General features: G+C 42.3%; 1 protein-coding gene across 2 annotated transcripts in view; it reads right to left on the bottom strand.

Moving 5' to 3' along the window:
• LPIN2 (lipin 2) overlaps window positions 1-18,010 on the bottom strand; it is an 85,861-nt gene extending 67,851 nt beyond the window's left edge. The window contains exon 1 of one of the 2 annotated variants that reach the window (XM_027575336.2): window positions 17,799-18,010. The gene's annotated coding sequence lies outside the window, so the exon portion shown is untranslated. Of the gene's footprint in view, window positions 1-17,201; window positions 17,326-17,798 lie in introns of those variants that run through there. The other variant, XM_027575337.2, reaches the window with a different exon arrangement.
• Window positions 18,011-18,802: the final 792 nt, after the last annotated feature.

The raw sequence follows: 18,802 nt of genomic DNA, 5'->3' as shown, positions 1-18,802 counted from the left end.
ATGGGGAACGCTCTGCTCTGCTCAAAATTCCCGTGGCAGCTGCTTCAGTGCTGTGTGTGTGTGTCCCCGTCCATGTCCTGTTAATCACAACTGTTTCTGTTTAAATGTTTCTTTCTTCTCATTTTACCCTCTGAATAGCAGTTTGCAATGGCCTTGCACCACAGTGACACTCAGGGATGACACCCTAATTATGTAAGCAATTTTCCGTACCAGGACTATGTCACCCCATTTCAAGCACACTCAAGAAATCCTGTTGAAATGCAAGTCACATTATCAAATTTAAAAATAGTAAACACTTTTAAAAGTGTGATGCTTTAATCTTACAGAATCTTACAGACACAAATTCGTTGCTATCAACTCACCACTAACAGGAGCATATTATAACACTGAGGCCAAATGAAGCTACTTTAAAGATCTCTCCATGCCAGGTCAAAAGTGAGATGGCTTAGAACTTGCCAAAGAAAACTACAGCAAATAAAGTGAGCAAGACTTAATATCATTAACACAATCCAAAGAAAAATAAACAAAAATTTAACAAATTGTGAGAACGGCATCATGCAGGGACCCAAGTCAGTCATATTCTTACACTTCTTGGCTCTCAAGAGGAATCTTCCCTTCCTCCATTTGGTATTGCACATTTCTAACTAAAGATTTTCTGGACCCCCTGAAAAACTGGTGATGGTTGTTTTAACTACTTTGTTGCCATTTGCTTCGACTGCACCTCTTTTTTTTTAAAGATTTTATTTATTTATTTGAGAGAGAGAGAATGAGAGAGAGCACCAGAGGGAAGAGGGTCAGAGGGAGAAGCAGACTCCCTGCTGGGCAGGGAGCCCCATGTGGGACTCGATCCCAGGACTCCAGGATCATGACCTGAGCCGAAGGCAGTCGCTTAACCAACTGAGCCACCCAGGCACCCTTTGAATTACTTACAATTTTATTTTAAAAATACTGGTAATTAGCTGGTACTTGTCTTCTTGCTCTCTTCTTCCATCTATATAAATGAACTGCTACTGTAATGCTGATTAAGTACTTACAGATTCTATCTGTAAAGTTTCTATCATATATAAAACTCATACAAATAATAATAAATACACTAGACCCTCAAGAAATAAGTGTATAAACATCCCATATACACAACTATCATACAGAGAACCTGCTCAAGTTTTACAGCTGCTAGATGGAGAAGCCAGGATAGGATATAGGGGGCGCCTGGGTGGCTCAGTTGGTTAAGCATCTGTCTTCGGCTCAGGTCATGATCCCAGGGTCCGGGGATCGAGCCCCGCCTCGGGCTCTCTGCTCAGCGGGGAGCCTGCTTCTCCCTCTCCCTCTGTCTGCTACTCCCCCTGCTTGTGCTCTCTTGCTCTCTGTCAAATAAATAAAATCTTTAAAAAAAATAAAGAAGCCAGGATTTAATAAACCAAGGCCTGACTCCAGAACCTTTGTTTTTAACCATAACATTGATGTTTAATTTATAATTTGCTTACTGTCATATTAGCAGGCTTAAATAAAATACCACCCAAGCTACTGGGATTATCATTTTAATAAAGAATCATCATGGGCACTGCTGAGAAGAGTCATCCTGGTAGGACAGGTGAAAGTATCAATTATTATCTGTAGCCTTAAATGCACCAACGGAATCTGGCAACCCTGTGACAGGCTTGCTCTCCCAACTTGTTTCTTTTTCAAACCAACATATTTCTCGACTTGACTGCAGCCACATCACCCTTCCCTCCCCATCAGAATATGCACCAGAATATGCCACCATTTCATACTCTTGTTCGCAGGTTCATTTGTGTTCTTCAGGAAATGAACAGCAAAATGGCTAAATTACATTGTTATGACAATGATAACTTAAGGAATTTACTTTTACGATATTAAGAAACTTCTATGCTACATCTAATTTTCTTACCAGATTTTATTCAACTGTCTGTATTTAAACTAAAACAAAAACAATCAGAACTCTTAGACTGTCTTTCAGAAATCAAATCTCCCTACTTCACTCCAAAGTTCCCTTCAAATGCGTAAGAAAAAAAAATGTAGCATTGGTACCCAGATTTATACATGACAATAGTTAGATTTCACACATACAAACAAATGCAATTCTAAGATGGGTAAAGCCTTAAGTCAGCTTTGCTATTCTTAGAGGTTAAATGCTGGTAATGTCTAAAATTTAACCTTGCAATGCCAGGACAGCAGAGGATCCAAGAAAGCAAAGAGGCATCTAAGAACAGCAACATTAGAAGAAAGGTTCCCCTCAACCATCTTTCAGTGACTCCTGCAGGTGGAGAGAAAAATCTTCCTGATTACTGGTAGCATACTAATAAAAAAGAAACGGGGGGGGGGGGGAAGTGCCAATCCAACCCCTTAACTGATGTCATGAAAGTGACCAGGAGAATTCCTCAGCTCCAGTAACACATATTCAGTTTTTAACAATACTTGCAATCTCTCTTGTATTTAACTCTCAGGAATGCAGCACCCCCCTCCCTATTACCCAGAGAAACAGGTTTTAGATCAGGAAGCACAAATTCACCGGTTCTCCACTCTTCTCTTTGGAACTGCCTAGGTCTGTCTCAATTAAACAGAACATGGCGACCATGAGGCCAAGAAGCAGGGATGTGAACTCCTGTGCAGCCATACAGAGATCCCACTCCTAACTCCAGGCATCCCATACTGGTGTCTGCAGAGGCCCCTGGGGAAACTGGGAGAGGCTGTGGAGATGGAGGAGTCTTCCACCAGAAGCCAATTAAAACACAACTTTCAAATTTCAGGCCCTACTTTATTGTGCACAACTACTACTGGGACCCTAACAGAATTTTCAGAAATGTCAGGAAGGGGACTCCCTCTCCCAGCCTGGAGGACATCTGGGTGGATAAAGGGAGAAGCTGTGGAGACAGTAGCCATCGCCAACTACATCGCTACTGTGAGAGCCACCCAGCACTCCAGTTTGAGCTGTGGCCTAGTTTGACATAGCTTTGCAAAACAAACGCCAGGTAAGGCTGTACCACTGTGTTATCACAAGCTTGTACACTGACTACTTGTACACTGAGCTACTGCAACAAGAGAGAAGGACTTCCAAGAGCAACAGCAATTCAGTGAAGCAACATTTGGAATGTTGGAAAATAAAGCTTATTTCAACTCACTGACCTGTTTAAAAAGCAGTGTCTACTTTCATGTGTAGGTACTATTCTATTCTGAGCTGAGATCAAGCAGTGAACCTGGCTGATGAGGTGCCTGCTGTCATGGCACTAAGATTCTAATGGAGAAAGAGAGACAAGAAATAAAAAACAGGGATGCCTGGGTGGCTCAGTCAGTTGGGCGTCTGCCTTTGGCTCAGGTCCTGGTATCAAGTCTCACGTCGGGCTCCTTGCTCAGCAGGAAGCCTGTTTCTCCCTCTGCCTGCCACTCCCCCTGCTTGTGCTCTGACAAATAAATAAATAAAATCTTAAAAAAAAAAGAAGAAGAAATAAAATCCCAGACTGGGATAACTATTATAAAGGAAATTAAAGAGAGTGACGCTGCCAAAAAAGGAGGAAGGACAGGAAGGGCTACTTTAGGTAAAGGGATTGAGAAGCCAAAACAAAACAAAACAAAAACGTATGACAGAACTTTTAAAATCAAACAACCTTAACCCAGGAGACTCACATCTGAAAAAGAAAGAGTGCAATTAACACAGAAGACAGAGCATCAGAACCTGGCTGATCATGTTCACATAACTCTGTCATGACAGAATTTACTTTCTCACAAGACACTGCTGTAATCATGCTGCCAACCTTCAAATTACTTTAGAAACAAAACAAGGATAGCAAATGAGGTGATCAGATACTAAGTTATTAAACATTCAGGAAACCAGCAGAAATTTAACAGTCACATGAATCTGAACAAAAATCACCAAGTGGGGGCGCCTGGGTGGCTCAGTCGTTAAGCGTCTGCCTTCGGCTCAGTTCATGATCCCAGGGTCCTGGGATCGAGCCCCGCATCGGGCTCCCTGCTTGGCGGGAAGACTGCTTCTCCCTCTCCCACTCCCCCTGCTTATGTTCCCTCTCTCGCTGTATCTCTCTCTGTCAAATAAATAAATAAAATCTTAAAAAAAAAAAAATCACCAAGTGTAATCTAAAAATTATTTCCTGAGAGTTGCTTTCTGATCTTCAGTGAAGACAGATGTGATTAAGAGTCTTTAAAACTATTACGATAACTAGACATTCTGTTACACACAAAGGATGTCGGGGCGCCTGGGTGGCTCAGTCAGTTAAGCGTCTGCCTTCGGCTCAGGTCATGGTCCCAGGGTCCTGGGATTGAGCCCTGCATCGAGCTCCCTGCTCAGTGGGAAGCCTGTTTCTCCCTCTCCCACTCCCCCTTCTTGTGTTCCTGCTCTCGCTCTGTCAAGTAGATAAATAAAAATCTTTTTTAAAAAACCCAAAACATAAAAAATGCAAAGGATGTCATACATTTGATCTTCATTCCCTCTTAAAATCCACCGTTCAGAGTTGAACTGTGTCCCCAAAACTAATTTGGAGTTTCAATTCTCAGTATCTCAGAATGTGACCTTCTTTGGAAATAGGATCTTTATGGAGGTAATCAGGTTAAAATGAGGTCATCAGGGTGGGCCCTACACCAATATGACTAACATCCTTAGAAAAAGGGGAAACTTGGACCAAGACACATACACACACACAGAATGCCATGTGACCATGAAGGTAGTAATCAGGATACTGTACGTACAAACCAAGAAATGCCAAAAATTGCCAGCTAACCACGAGAAGTTAGGAGGCATGAACAGATTCTCCCTATAGCCTTCAGAAGGAGCTAACCCTGCCAACACCTTCATTTCAGACTTCCAGCCTCCAGAACTGTGAGACAATAAATTTTTCTGCTGTTTAAACCATCCAGTGTGTGGTACTTTGTTATACACTCACTAACCTAATAGTAAAGAAACATAAAAGGGGTAACTCACAAGTACAAAGAGAACGTTTGGAGGAAATAACAGGAAATGAAAGAGGTTGTCAAGTTTTTGAAAGGCAAAAAAATGGATGGAGGAAAAAAATGGGCGATCAAAAGCAAGGAAGTGCTCAAAACAAGAGCCCACACTGGTGGAGGTATGTCAAAAAAGCATGACAACTATAAGACAATTTCCCAGCGTCAAAAACATGATTTTCCAAGTTGAAAATTCCTACCAAGTACCCAGCACCAACGTGGACAGGTATCTGCACTGTAGTGGGCTCCACCAAAGGCAGTCACAATGGAAAGATGCCAATAGACAACGTTAAAGGCTCTGCAGTTTCTTTAAGGGCAAAGGATTCAGAAATCACCATGTGGGCATGGCTATACAAAGCAGGATGCACATCATACTCTGAATCAGAGGTACAGCACCCCAATGTCAGCTACCTCTCAAACTTTTCATGAGGACACACTGCCACAGATGATTCTGCTTGTGGGGATGAAGCCTCACCAGATCTGAGAAGCACCCATATATTGAATGTTTTTATGCCCTTCTGACCTACACAGACTGATAATATACCTGCCTGCTAGCCAGGCATCAGTGTACAAAGCAATGCCAGGACTGTGGGTCCCACCGTGAAGCCACGTGAGGAGGGCACTTCTCAGGTGTTCCGGTCACTCCCTCACAGTGAATGGTACAGGGACAAAGGCTGCAAATCACAAACAAAGGCACTTCATCAAAATATGAGAAAGAGGAGAGACTTTAAAAAGAGATAAAATTGCTTTAAAAAAACCAAAAAACAAAGAAAGAAAGAAAACTGGAAGAGAAAGGGAAAGGATAGAAAGAATGGGAAGGAGAGAAAAACAAATTAAAAAGCTTGGTATTTCTCGGGCGCCTGGGTGGCTCAGTTGGTTAAGCGACTGCCTTCGGCTCAGGTCATGATCCTGGAGTCCCGGGATCGAGTCCCACATCGGGCTCCCTGCTCAGCAGGGAGTCTGCTTCTCCCTCTGACCCTCTTCCCTCTCGTGCTCTCTCTCTCTCATTCTCTCTCTCTCAAATAAATAAATAAAATCTTTAAAAAAAAAAAAGCTTGGTATTTCTCAACAGTAAACAAATCAAACTTCTAAAGGAAAACTATTTCCATTCTAGCATTCCATAGCCAGCCTACCAATTAAGTATGGGGCTAGAATAAATTTCCAGACAGGTAAGGTCTCAGAATTGACCTACTGTGAACCCTTTCTCAAAAAGCTACAGGGGACCAACAATAAGACAGAAAAAAGAGAAATTAAGGAGTCGATCCCATTTACAATTGCACCCAAAACCATACAATACCCTAGGAATAAATCTAACCAAAGAGGCAAAGGATCTGTACTCAGAAAACTATAAAATACTTATGAAAGAAATTGAGGAAGACACAAAGAAATGGAAAAACGTTCCATGCTCATGGATCAGAAGAATATTGTGACGATGTCAATGCTACCTAGAGTAATCTACACATTCAATGCAATCCCCATCAAAATACCATCCACTTTTTTCAAAGAAATGGAACAAATAATCCTAAAATTTGTATGGAACCAGAAAAGACCCCAAATAGCCAGAGGAATCTTGAAAAAGAAAAGCAAAGCTGGCGGCATCACAATTCCGGACTTCCAGCTCTATTACAAAGCTGTCATCATCAAGACAGTAAGGTACTGGCACAAAAACAGACACACGGATCAATGGAACAGAATAGAGAGCCCAGAAATGGACCCTCAACTCTATGATCAACTAATCTTCGACAAAGCAGGAAAGAATGTCCAATGGAAAAAAGACAGTCTCTTCAACAAATGGTGTTGGGAACATTGGACAGCCACATGCAGAAGAATGAAACTGGACCATTTCCTTACACCACACACAAAAATAGACTCCAAATGGTTGAAAGACCTAAATGTGAGACAAGAGTCGATCAAAATCCTAAAGGAGAACACAGGCAGCAACCTCTTCAACCTCAGCCGCAGCAACTTTTTCCTAGAAACATCACCAAAGGCAAGGGAAGCAAGGGCAAAAATGAACTACTGGTACCTCATCAAGATAAAAGCTTTTGCACAGCAAAAGAAACAGTCCACAAAACCAAAAGACAACCGACAGAATGGGAGAAAATATTTGCAAATGACATATCAGATAAAGGGCTAGTATCCAAAATCTATAAAGAACTTCTTAAACTCAACACCCCAAGAACAAATGATCCAATCAAGAAATGGGCAGAAGACACGAACAGACATTTTTCCAAAGAAGACATCCAAATGGCCAACAGACACATGAAAAAGTGCTCACCATCGCTCGGCATCAGGGAAATCCAAATCAAAACCTCAATGAGATATCACCTCACACCAGTCAGAATGGCTAAAATTAAGTCAGGAAACAACAGATGTCGGTGGGGATGCAGAGAAAGGGGAACCCTCCTACACTGTTGGTGGGAATGCAAGCTGGGGCAGCCACTCTGGAAAAACGGTATGGAGGTTCTTGAAAAAGTTGAAAATAGAGCTACCATACAATCCAGCAATTGCACTACTGGGTATTTACCCCAAAGATACAAATGTAGGGATCCGAAGGGGTACGTGCACCCCGATGTTTATAGCAGCCATGTCCACAATAGCCAAACTGTGGAAAGAGCCAAGATGTCCACTGACAGATGAATGGATAAAGAAGATGTGGTATATACATACAATGGAATACTATGCAGCCATCAAAAGGAATGAGATCTTGCCATTTGCAACGACATGGAATGAACTGGAGGGTGCCATGCTGAGCAAAGTAAGTCAATCAGAGAAAGACATGTATCATATGACCCCACTGATATGGGGAATTCTTAATCTCAGGAAACAAACTGAGGGTTGCTGGAGTGGTGGGGGGTGGGAGGGATGGGGTGGCAGGGTGATAGACATTGGGGAGGGTATGTGCTATGGTGAGCGCTGTGAATTGTACAAGACTGTTGAATCACAGATCTGTACCTCTGAAACAAATAATACAATATATGTTAAAAAAAAAAAAAAGCAGCAGCAGAAGATAGCAGGAGGGGAAGAATGAAGGGGGGGAAATCGGAGGGGGAGACGAACCATGAGAGATGATGGACTCTGAAAAACAAACTGAGGGTTCTAGAGGGGAGGGAGTGGGGGATGGGTTAGCCTGGTGATGGGTATTAAGGAGGGCACGTTCTGCATGGAGTACTGGGTGTTATACACAAACAATGAATCATGGAACACTACATCAAAAACTAATGATGTAATGTATGGTGATTAATATTAATAATAAAAAAAAAAGCTACAGGGGGATGTGCCCACCAAAATGAGGAAGCAGGCTGACAGAGGACTATCTAGGAAAGAAGGCCTGACTGAGGTGAGAAATCAATAGGATGCAGGTGAGGTGTTCACTGCTCAGAGTCCTGTAATTCTGTCAGAAACTGGGGGGCCTGAATTTGTGATTAATCCCAACAAAACAATTAACTCCAGGGAAAACAAAAATTTGGTGAAGAAATAAAATCATTGCATATGCTTAGTTTTAAACAGTACTCGGCCATGAAAACATAAATACTGAATACTGAGAAATTTAAAAATTATGATACCATTACATGCAAAGGATAGAAGGAAAAGTGTGTGAGAGTTATGTAAGAGATGAATCTTTATCTAGCATAGTAGGAAATCCACAGAGAATGTCTAAAACCGAAAAACCAAGCCACAGTAGTGTAGGCATACACGCATAGAATTAAAGCTCACAAGAAACAAGTAAAAAGAGTTGAAAGAAACTTCTTCTAGGAAGCAGTAATCGGCAGTGAGAAAGAGACTGGTATTCTTCACTACGTATCTCAAAGTACTCTCTTAATTTTTAGATATAAAGTATACTTAAAAATGTAAAAAATGAAAAAAAGTAAAAGATGAATAGGACTATCATGTGATGCAGCCTTATGATAAAGAATCCTATCTACAAGGAATAAAAACTACTAGAGAAAAGAAAAAACAAACACCAAGCAAATATGAGCACTATGGGTTTTTATTTTGTTTTGCTTTTAATTAGGAAAAGTTCTTTTCCAGCTCTCAGCATTAGCACTGAGCTTTAGGTATGTCTCATTAAAACAAATGAACCAGAAGATTTAAATATATAAAATTCTTATTAGTCATCTAGTTCATTCACTTTGAAAAGGGAAATGTCCTAAACCAAAAGCCCTTTTCTTTCTATGTCAAAGATACTAGCAAAAGATTTAGCCAACACTGAAAAGGATGACACTCAAAAGATTAAAAAAAAATTATCCACCATTAACCATACAGGTTTATTAATATTTTTCAAATAGTAGAAAATAAAATTTCGTGTAGGTTTATAATCTAAGGAAATTTTAATGATGATAATCAGTTATTAAAGTTTATAGAAAAATGTTAAGAGACTTTATGAATTAGTCAGCAACAGTGTTTTTTAGTTAAGCATTCGCCTGCACTGTATACAATAGGTACAGAGGACAGCTCTGCTTTCTAGACACAAAGAAAACGCTCCACTTATAGGCCTCGACAACAAAATTCATGGAGCAAGAGATGAAATGATGGCAAAAATCACAAGGCTTAAATTTACCAACATATGTAGTACATAAAGCTTATATACAAAATTGCTAACATAAAAATAAATTTTCTATGTTAACACTACAGAGATAAAAGTTCTAGGTCAAGGAAGTTTTAAGCAAGCACAAACATCTTTCAACTAAGCATCATATGTTCATTCTAAGAACATAAGCACAGAAGCTCACTCCAAGATACTTCCTTTGACTCACTTTCACTCACTCATGCAGTCAGTACTCCCTTCACAATCCCTCCCTACCTGGTTTTAGAAAAGTTTGCTTGATACAGAAGTAGACTTACTTAATTCTCCTACAAGCCTATAAGGTACTTCAAGGCAAGAGAGATGTGCTATTCGCTTTTCTTTTTGCCCCTGTGCCTCTCAACACTAGCGCATCTTGTCTGGTTAGAAATCCTACCCTGCCACCCTGCCTCTGGACCTCTAGGTGGCTTGTGGCTCTGGTTTAATACACAACCTCATCCAATCCTCAGAATCAGGCTTTCAGTAGGTATTGTTATCTCCACATTACAGATGAGACAATTGAGTATATACCAAACATGTAATCATGAATTTGGGAATTCCTAAAGATCTATGAATATATTTCTGTTTAATGAGAAATTATTCTGTATTGAAGAGTTCATAAATACCAAATCACTTATTCAATTACAGTAAGACACCATTAAAATTCCATCAGAGAGAATTCTATCTGCAGATGTAGCTACCAAGTGAGTCAAATGATATAGTGAAGTAAGAGCCAATTCGTAAAAAACAAATCTGTTCAAAAACACAAACTCAGATACTCAACAAATTAGAGGTTTCAGCAGGCTACCCACAATGTGATGGGACAAGGGTTACAACATGGAGTAAGAGGCTACAAGTTCTGTCCAACTCTGAAATGTTGTAGCTCAGGGCTCCTACACACAATCCGGTCCCACATAACCCAGGGGTTGTGGAGTATACTTCTCATATAATAATCAAAATTACAAGGGAAAATCCTTCAAGAAGACATCATGTTGGATACTGACATACCATGTCTCAAAAAGTCCAACTGAGCCCATTTCTTCCTCGCAACACTAAAAAGAACTGCCTTCCTCTCAAGCTGAGTCCGAGACCAAAATTTGGCTAGAGTTTAGGGGCCATGTTTTAAACACCGAACCAAACTCAGCCCAGGGATATGCTCATATTACAGAAGGCAGGCTGAGGAGCACCAGCTTCATATCGTACAACTCACTCGAGCAGGCCCCAGGTAGGTGTGGTGGAACCAGGTCACTTCCACTGTTTTCTTGGCTGGTCTTTCTCAACATGGTTGGTTTGGATACATAAATGATTTAGAGAAACCCAAGGCTCCTAGACAGCAGGTGCTACCCTTCTATTAGCAGTTTATAGATGCTGACCTTAAGAGTAAGTTCTCCAGTTCTACCTAATAAAGTAAAAACAAAACCTCCAAATTGGTTTAGGCACGTCAATCAGATTCACGAGAATTCTTATAGTCCTGGCGCAGTGCGATGACATGGGAGCAGGGGCAATGGAATGACGTCAATGTCAACACACACTGCCATACCTCTGGCAATCTCTTTCAGCTTCACTGTCTTCACCTAAAAAATGCAGCTACTATCTTTACCGTGCAGAGTTGTTGTGCCTCTTAAGAAATAATTTATGTAAAGCATAATGCCTCACCCAAAGGTGTTCAATCATGTTCCTAAGAAATAGGCATCAGCACCATTTTATGGACTGAGTCTCAGTGGACAGTGTATATTAAAGACAGCAAAATTCCAAATGTTTACTTTCCAAATACTGCTACTTAGGCAAGATATTTTGAATTCATTGGACCAGTCAGAAAACCCTACAACAAAAGATTACTCCTTCCTTACAAAACATTTGTTTAATACATATTTTAAATTATAAAACAGCTTCCAGGGCACCTGGGTGGCACAGTAGATTAAGCATCCGACTCTTGGTTTTGGCTCAGGTCACAATCTCAGGGTCCTGAGATCCAGCCAGAGAGTCAGGCTTTGAGCTCAGCATGCAGTCTGCTTGAGAGATTCTCTCTCTCCCTCTTCCTCCTCCTCTCCCTCCACCCCACTCATTCTATAAATAAATAAATAATAAAATCTTTTAAAAAAGATAAAATAGCTTTCTATTTAGAAAGTATTTAGATACTTCTCTAAATAAGTCCTGTTCTTGTATAGTTCGTATGTAAAGATGTTATGTCTATAATTATGTCAGATAAGTATTACTCATCCAAAAAATGTTAAGATTAAAGCAATTTAAAAAGATATAAAACGTGGGCACTTTGCAATATTTCACAAAGAAAAAAAATAATTACACTTAACATCCTGAAGGAAACAAAAAGTATATTCCCTATGGTTCTTCAGTAAACCCAAACACTATCTGACTTATGTTGGTCCAGAAAAAAGGCACATCACTTTACAAAGATCATAAACTTAGAAACAACTGTTGGGGAAAATATCATAGCACAATTCAAAGAGTTCCAAATCAGAGTTCATAATTCATACCAACTATCTGATGATTTTGCTGAGATTCTTTTATATTTATCTTTTGCTTTATGTTTTTTAAGTAGGCTCCATGCCCATCATGAAGCCCAATGTGGGGCCTGAACTCACAACCCTAAAATCTGGACCTGTGCTAAAATCAACCAACTGAGCCACCCAAGTGCTTCAGAAGGCTAAATTTAATGGCTTATGCCCAAATACCTGATAAAACCTATCCACATTTTGGACACCTCTCTTTAGAATCAGTAAACACCAAGTCCCTAGACACATCTATCTTGCCAGGAGCAATACAGGTCACATCATAATGCATTGAATAGATTAGAACCATCATGGAATTGTACAATTCCACTGTTTATTCAGAAGCACAAAAAAGGCTTTTAGGTAGATTAACCAATGAATTTTTTGTTTATGATTCTTTCTATAAAAAAGAAAACATCTTACTATAGATCTAAAAACATATGTTTTAAATAAAAAAAGATGTTTAAATCAATTATCCCTTCTGTATTTCAGAAACAGGTAGAAGCAGAAATTCAGTCACTAAAGTTACTTGGTACCATATGCCTATCTTTTTTTTTCTCCGAGTAAAATCAATGAAGGATGCTTTCCTCATGCTCAGCTTCTCTTCTTCATCTAATAATTACTTAGTTATGACCACCAAAACCAAATAATTTTGGGGGCGCCTGGGTGGCTCAGATGGTTAAGCGTCTGCCTTCGGCTCAGGTCATGATCCCAGGGTCCTGGGATCAAGCCTCACATCGGGCTCCTGGCTCAGCAAGGAGCCTGCTTCTCCCTCTCCCTCTCTTCCTGCTCATGCTTTCTCTTCTCTCTCTCTGCACCTCTGTGTCTCAAATGAATAAATAAAATCCTTAAAAAAAAAATTAAAAAAAAAACAAAACCAAATAATTTTTAAACCTAGATACTGATGGCCCTTCTCTTTGAAATACTATGTCTTTAATCATGTTTCTTAAACCTTTCAAATCCACGTCCCTTTATACCCCCTATAATGTTAACTTAAAATTTCAACTAAATTCACGAGTGACCCCAAAAGTTAAAAATCAAAACAATGGGAGACAGCACACCAGACCCTCAAAAAATTTCCACTGCATTGTAAGAGGTCTGTACAGCCACTCCAGGTCACTCTATTTGAGCTTTCTGCACATCAACCTATGAAGGTCTGTCCGTTTGTCTCTTTCTCCCTCATAGTTACTTTTAAAATCTGTTGCAATCCTATCCTCAGGTGTTCATGTTTAAAGGTTCCTTCCTCCTCTCCTCAAATCCTACTTGCTCTACCAGAGTCTGACAAACCTTTCAGACAAGCTTTTTATCATTTCCATTCAACAGTCCATCTCTCCCCTACTACTCTCCTTAGTTCCACTGTTTACAGCAAGCAGGCAAACTAGCACTAGTCTGCAGGCCACAACAGAGTGTCTGAAAATTAAAGAGACAACAATTATTTACTCTAATGCAGATTAACAGCTAGAGAAAAGCCACAGGTGATTTAAGAGCAAACACAAAGTAACACAAGATCAACGCCTCCTACAGCTGAAATTCATCAAGGAAAGTGAGTACTGCAGAAAATAATTAAATGTTTGGGGCAGGTGGAGATGGTAGGGAGAAAACTGAAATGAGAGAACTGAGATGGGAAAAATATATTTGCTAAAATAGGTGAGAATGGATCACTGGAGATATTTGAACAGGAAAGATAAAAAAGATGCCAGGAGTTGAAAACAACTCAGAATTTATAAATCAGTTTCATTTTTATTTATACTTTGCCCGGTTGAAAAACTAATTTGAGGCAGTTCAGACAAATACACATATTACTAAACAAAATTAAGAGAATTGGCGCAAAAAGTAAATAATATGAAATGAAATAAAGGCAAGAAACTAATTTACTATTCATAAAATTAGCTACTGTAACTACAGAGGTAAAGACTTTCTAAACTGTTGAAATGTGACAAGTTGGATAAAGGCAATCCTCCAGCGACCTGAACATCACAAGGGGAGCTTTTCTATGAGCCAATGTTTCTCCTCCAAAGAAGTAGAAAAGCCTAATTTGGATGGTTCATGTTGAAAATATAGGACACTACAGATAAACACCACATAATAAAGTTCTAAATTCAAAGATTATAAAAATAGCTACACAGATTCTAAGTGGATTTTTAAAAGATCTCTTTCTATGAATGCTCCATTTTTCTAATACATTTATGTAGTCTCTCAACTTATATATTTGACCTAAAACAAACAATTTTAAAAGACCCTTCTTCTAACACGTAAACCACCTCAACTTTCAATACCCTCTTTGTGCAGAGATAAAATGAAGGTAGCAAAAGAAGCGGATGCTGTAACCGTTGTTACGCTTTACAAGTTCAATGATTTCTGGCTCCTTCCTCATTTTCTTAGTAATAATTTTAACACCAATCTAAATTGACAAAAATAGGATGACAGAAATTTAGTATTCAGGGGCTTTAGAGGAAAAAGAATCTAAACTGTAGTCGGTGAATCTAATTTAAAAAACTGTGTATCTTATCAGCATTCTAATCCTCAAAGTCACATTCAGGGCTTTATCTTGCATTGCCACACAGCTTATCTCCTAACAGATTTTTTTTCTTCTTCCTTCTTGATAGACTGAAAACTTAGAGCAGAAATCACCCAGTTACAGAACTTCAAAACAGAGGTAAACCATCTGGGCCAAGCTTCCAGTGATCAGTCAGGAGCAAGGTGGCCACAACTGAGGAGCACAAGCTGGAATGGCTCTACCACACACAGGTTGCCACTGACTCTCAGAGATACCTAGCTGCTTCACCTGGACCTCAGAGGTGAGTGTGGTTCTCTCACACATGTCTTTTTTTTTTTTTAAGATTTTTTAATTTGAGAGAGAGGACGAGAGGGACAGAGAGAGAGAGAACGAGCAGGGGGGAGAGACAGAGGGAAAGGGAGAAGCAAACTCCCCTCTGAGCAGGGAGCCCCACGTGAGGCTCCATCCAGGACCCAGGATCATGACGTGAGCTGAAAGCAGACGCTTAACCAACTGAGCCACCCAGGCGCCCCACATATTTGTCTTCAAGAGTAAAGGAGGGTACATGTGTAAAGTGTTTAGTGTTAGCAACGCTGTGTTACTAAAAAGAATAATCAAACTGACATCAGGGGAGGGGGGGTTCCAAAAAGTGCAGTTAACTGCTAGCAAAGCCACCAAGAAATCTTATTTGAACGCCTTCTAATATAGCCATAAAGCTTACTACTCCAGCCTATAGTAATTACCTCCAAAGTTTTAATAAGACAATCTATATAGGATTCTGCCAACTAGAGGCTCTCCCTACTAACTTGTGAGTTTTTTCATCATGAAGAAGGCAAATGACAGTTCAGAAGACTCTGGGGCTCAGCCAGAAGTATCACGTCTTACTTATAAACGAAGGGAATAAAACAGATAAAAATGGGCTTTCAAAAGAAATGTCCCAAACCACTGTCTAGCCACTGACTGGTAAGTTAATAAGCAGACGTGCGCGCGTGCACACACACACCACACAGTGACAGCTATTAGGGTCAGAGCAAAAGGAAAGGATTTAAATTAAAGGCAGGTGGACTTAAGTCAGACTTAAAGAAAAACCTCCCGACTTACATTATTAAGCACGTAAGGGAGGCAGCTGAATCTATCTCCCAACAAGACAAAGCTTCCAGCTAAGTGTTACTGTGCTGCTTTATATGAGGAAATAATGTATACCAAAAAAAACATACCCAGAGGAAATAGCTGTTGACACAGAGAACCAAGCTATATTTAAACTAAATATTAATATTTAAACCAAACATTGCAAAATGTAATACTCATGAGCTTAATTTAACCTTTTACCACCTCTAATGGGTGGCACCATCAGGATTATTCAACCAAAGCTCACAATTCAGGAAAGTTGAGTGAACTCATTCAAAAAGTACCACCAGCTCTCAGGTCACTGGTAAGGACACACACACACACTGACTGCTGCTTCCTACCCTTATTCAACAGAACTCCATGGAGGTTCTTCTAAAAGCTGGCTCTGCATTTGGTACCAGGCAGCTACCAAGTCTGGCCTGCAAGGACCTTCAGTCTAGCGCAGGCGACAGTCCCCCGGGGAAAACCAAAATTACAATACAGGGTGATGAGTATCTTCATTGCTACATTCTTGGAGCAATGAAGGACACAATGCCCAGCTGACTCTATTAATTGTTTCTTAACAGTGGCTTTACTATAGTGTTAAATGGTTTTCAAATGCTCCCATTTCCAGTTCCTCTTAAACATAAAGCTTCTCTGTTGGTTCTCAACTGTGCTATCACATATTAAAACAGAACCTATCGTTTCATTTCTAGCATTCTAAGGCCATCTCTATCAACATTTACTTATACTTCAGTCTGACAGATCACAATTAACTACACATTTAAGTAGAAGGAAGCAGACACCCACACTGGCCAGTGCTCTTTCATGGGGGGCCTTGGGCCTGCTTTTTATACTCTGGATGGGTATGGCCCCGAGGCTGACTGCCCTTCAGGCAAAGTGAGGATGTTGCACTAGGGGACCGGCAGAATCCTTGTGGGCTCTGACGCTCCCCACCTCGGCATAGCCTGCCGCCCTTTTCCTTCTTAAACCACTAAGATCAGTATCAGACCATCCACATATAAACCATATGGGCCACTAAATAATTTGTAGATGTTTCAAATGTATTTCAAAACTGACTTTGTATTGTAAAAGCATTAGGAACCAGCCAGGCCAGGTTTTCATAAACAGTAACACGAACAATCTCTACTGGGCTAACACCTTCAACAGGGCCTGGCCTGACACCAAGACAGAGACTCTTTTTCAGTTTAAAATAAACAGGTTTGGAAAAATCATCCCGAAATGTACATTTAAGATTAGCATTGAGGCTTAAGGAATCCCTCAGAGCATTTTCAAATATTCAGACTTCCAGCACTTTCTGAAAGGAAGAGTGATCTTTCTGGTTGTTTTTCTTAAGTATGACTTAAAAATGTCATCCCAAATTCTCAATGAGAATAGTCTTAATGTGTTCAGGTGAGTGCAGAAAATGGTGTTCCGCCGGGTTTAAAGTTGAGAGAGAAGCCCTTACTATAAAACTGTTACCCTAACACGTTCGATACAATATGAGATTTGCCGAGGGAAAAGGGGGTCTGAGAAGGGAAAAACTACTCACACTCAGGACCGCGTCTACAACCTGGAGGCGGAGACACGGGGCGAACGAACGGCCAGGGAGAAATAACAGCAACTTCCCAGCCCGGGCTTCAAAGCGGATCACGTGCCTCGGGCGCCCCCTCCCCCAGGGCAGGGGGCGGGATGGAGACGCGGCCTCCAGCCGCGCTTTCCTCGCGGGGCGCCGCTTGGCCAAGCGTCACCTCGGCCTCCGTTCCAGCCCCCACGCCAGAAACCCGCGAGCTGGGGGCTCTGAGGTGACCATCACCTCGGGGTGCGGCGGGGGCACCCGAATGTTTCAGTCTTCACGTCCCCCTCCTCACGCTGACCCCGCAGCCGTCAGCCCCCCCCCCCACACCCCAGGCCACCCCCCCACACCCCAGGCCACCCCGCGAGCCCGTCCTGCCGTGGCGCCGGTGGGAGCCGCGTCTACGTGACGGCGGCGGCGAGGCGCAGGGTCCGGCCTCCCGCAGAGCAGCACCGCGCCGAGTTGGAAGACCCCAGCCGCTCGCGAGCGCAGAAACGCGACGCCCGCCGCGGAGGCCGAGCCGCGACGGCGGGTCGCGCGGAGGCGCGAGGACCCGGCCCGGCGCCCGCTTACCTGCGGCGACTCCGCTCCGGACCCGCGCCGGCGCCCGCGGGCGGCCGAGGGGAGGCGGCGGCTGGACGGCGACAGTGAGGACCGGCCCGGGCTCGCCGGAGGCTGAGGGGGCGGGGTCGGCCGAGGACGCGCGCGAGGCCCGGGCGCCCGCCGCCGCCGCTGCCTCGGGAGCCGCCTGGGCCACAGCCGAGGCGGGCGGCCCTCATGAATGGGACGCGGCGGCGGCGGCGGCGGCGGCGGCGGCCGAGGGGCGGGCGGGTGGGCTGCGCGCAGGCCCCTCCCCGGCCACGTGACGCCGCGCTCGGCCGCCGCCTCCCGGCCGCGCGGCGCCCTAACGGCCTCCCTCCCGGGCCCGCGCTACCCGTTTGCGTCGTGGCGGCCGCTCGTCCCCTTCAATGCGCGGCTCGGAGCACTGGCCTCTCTCGCTTGGCGCAACGCTAGCGATACTTTTCTAAAAAAAGTTTCTGCTGGTCCCCATGGCAACCCTGCGGCGCGTCACGTGGAACTTAGAGCCCGACTGCCAAAAAGAATAAATATTAAAGTGCAGAAAAGGTATACAGTTGAATGTTTTACAATCCACTTTTGATCCCCAGTAGGGTTTTCGCCTGTTTGGTTGCTCTCCCCGCCCCTCCCCCTCCTCCCCAATCCTAATACACACTTTTTAAGAGAGGGATTGCCAAAACCGTATATGACTGCACACTAGTTTTTATCTTTTTGCAGCCTATTATTAAAAAGTTATGAATGGAAGTGCATGTGTTACTTTCAAATGTCAGTTAATTTCTCAGTATGCATTCCGTGGATTATAATTTATATAACTTTGAGGATCTTGGCAAATAGGCATTTAGATGAAGCTTCTGCGTGACGAGCCCAGCGGCAGCAGAGTTTCTTCCCACAGATGGGAGTGTAGTGTGGCTGGGCTGCGCCGGGACCCAGAAACCGGCTGCCAGTCTCAGGGCCCCTCTGTGGTTCACAAGAGGGAACACAGGCAAACACTTCCTCATCTA

This window comes from Zalophus californianus, chromosome 14, assembly GCF_009762305.2.
Source record: "Zalophus californianus isolate mZalCal1 chromosome 14, mZalCal1.pri.v2, whole genome shotgun sequence".
Classification (NCBI taxonomy): domain Eukaryota; kingdom Metazoa; phylum Chordata; class Mammalia; order Carnivora; family Otariidae; genus Zalophus; species Zalophus californianus.
This window is presented reverse-complemented; position numbering and strand designations above follow the sequence as displayed.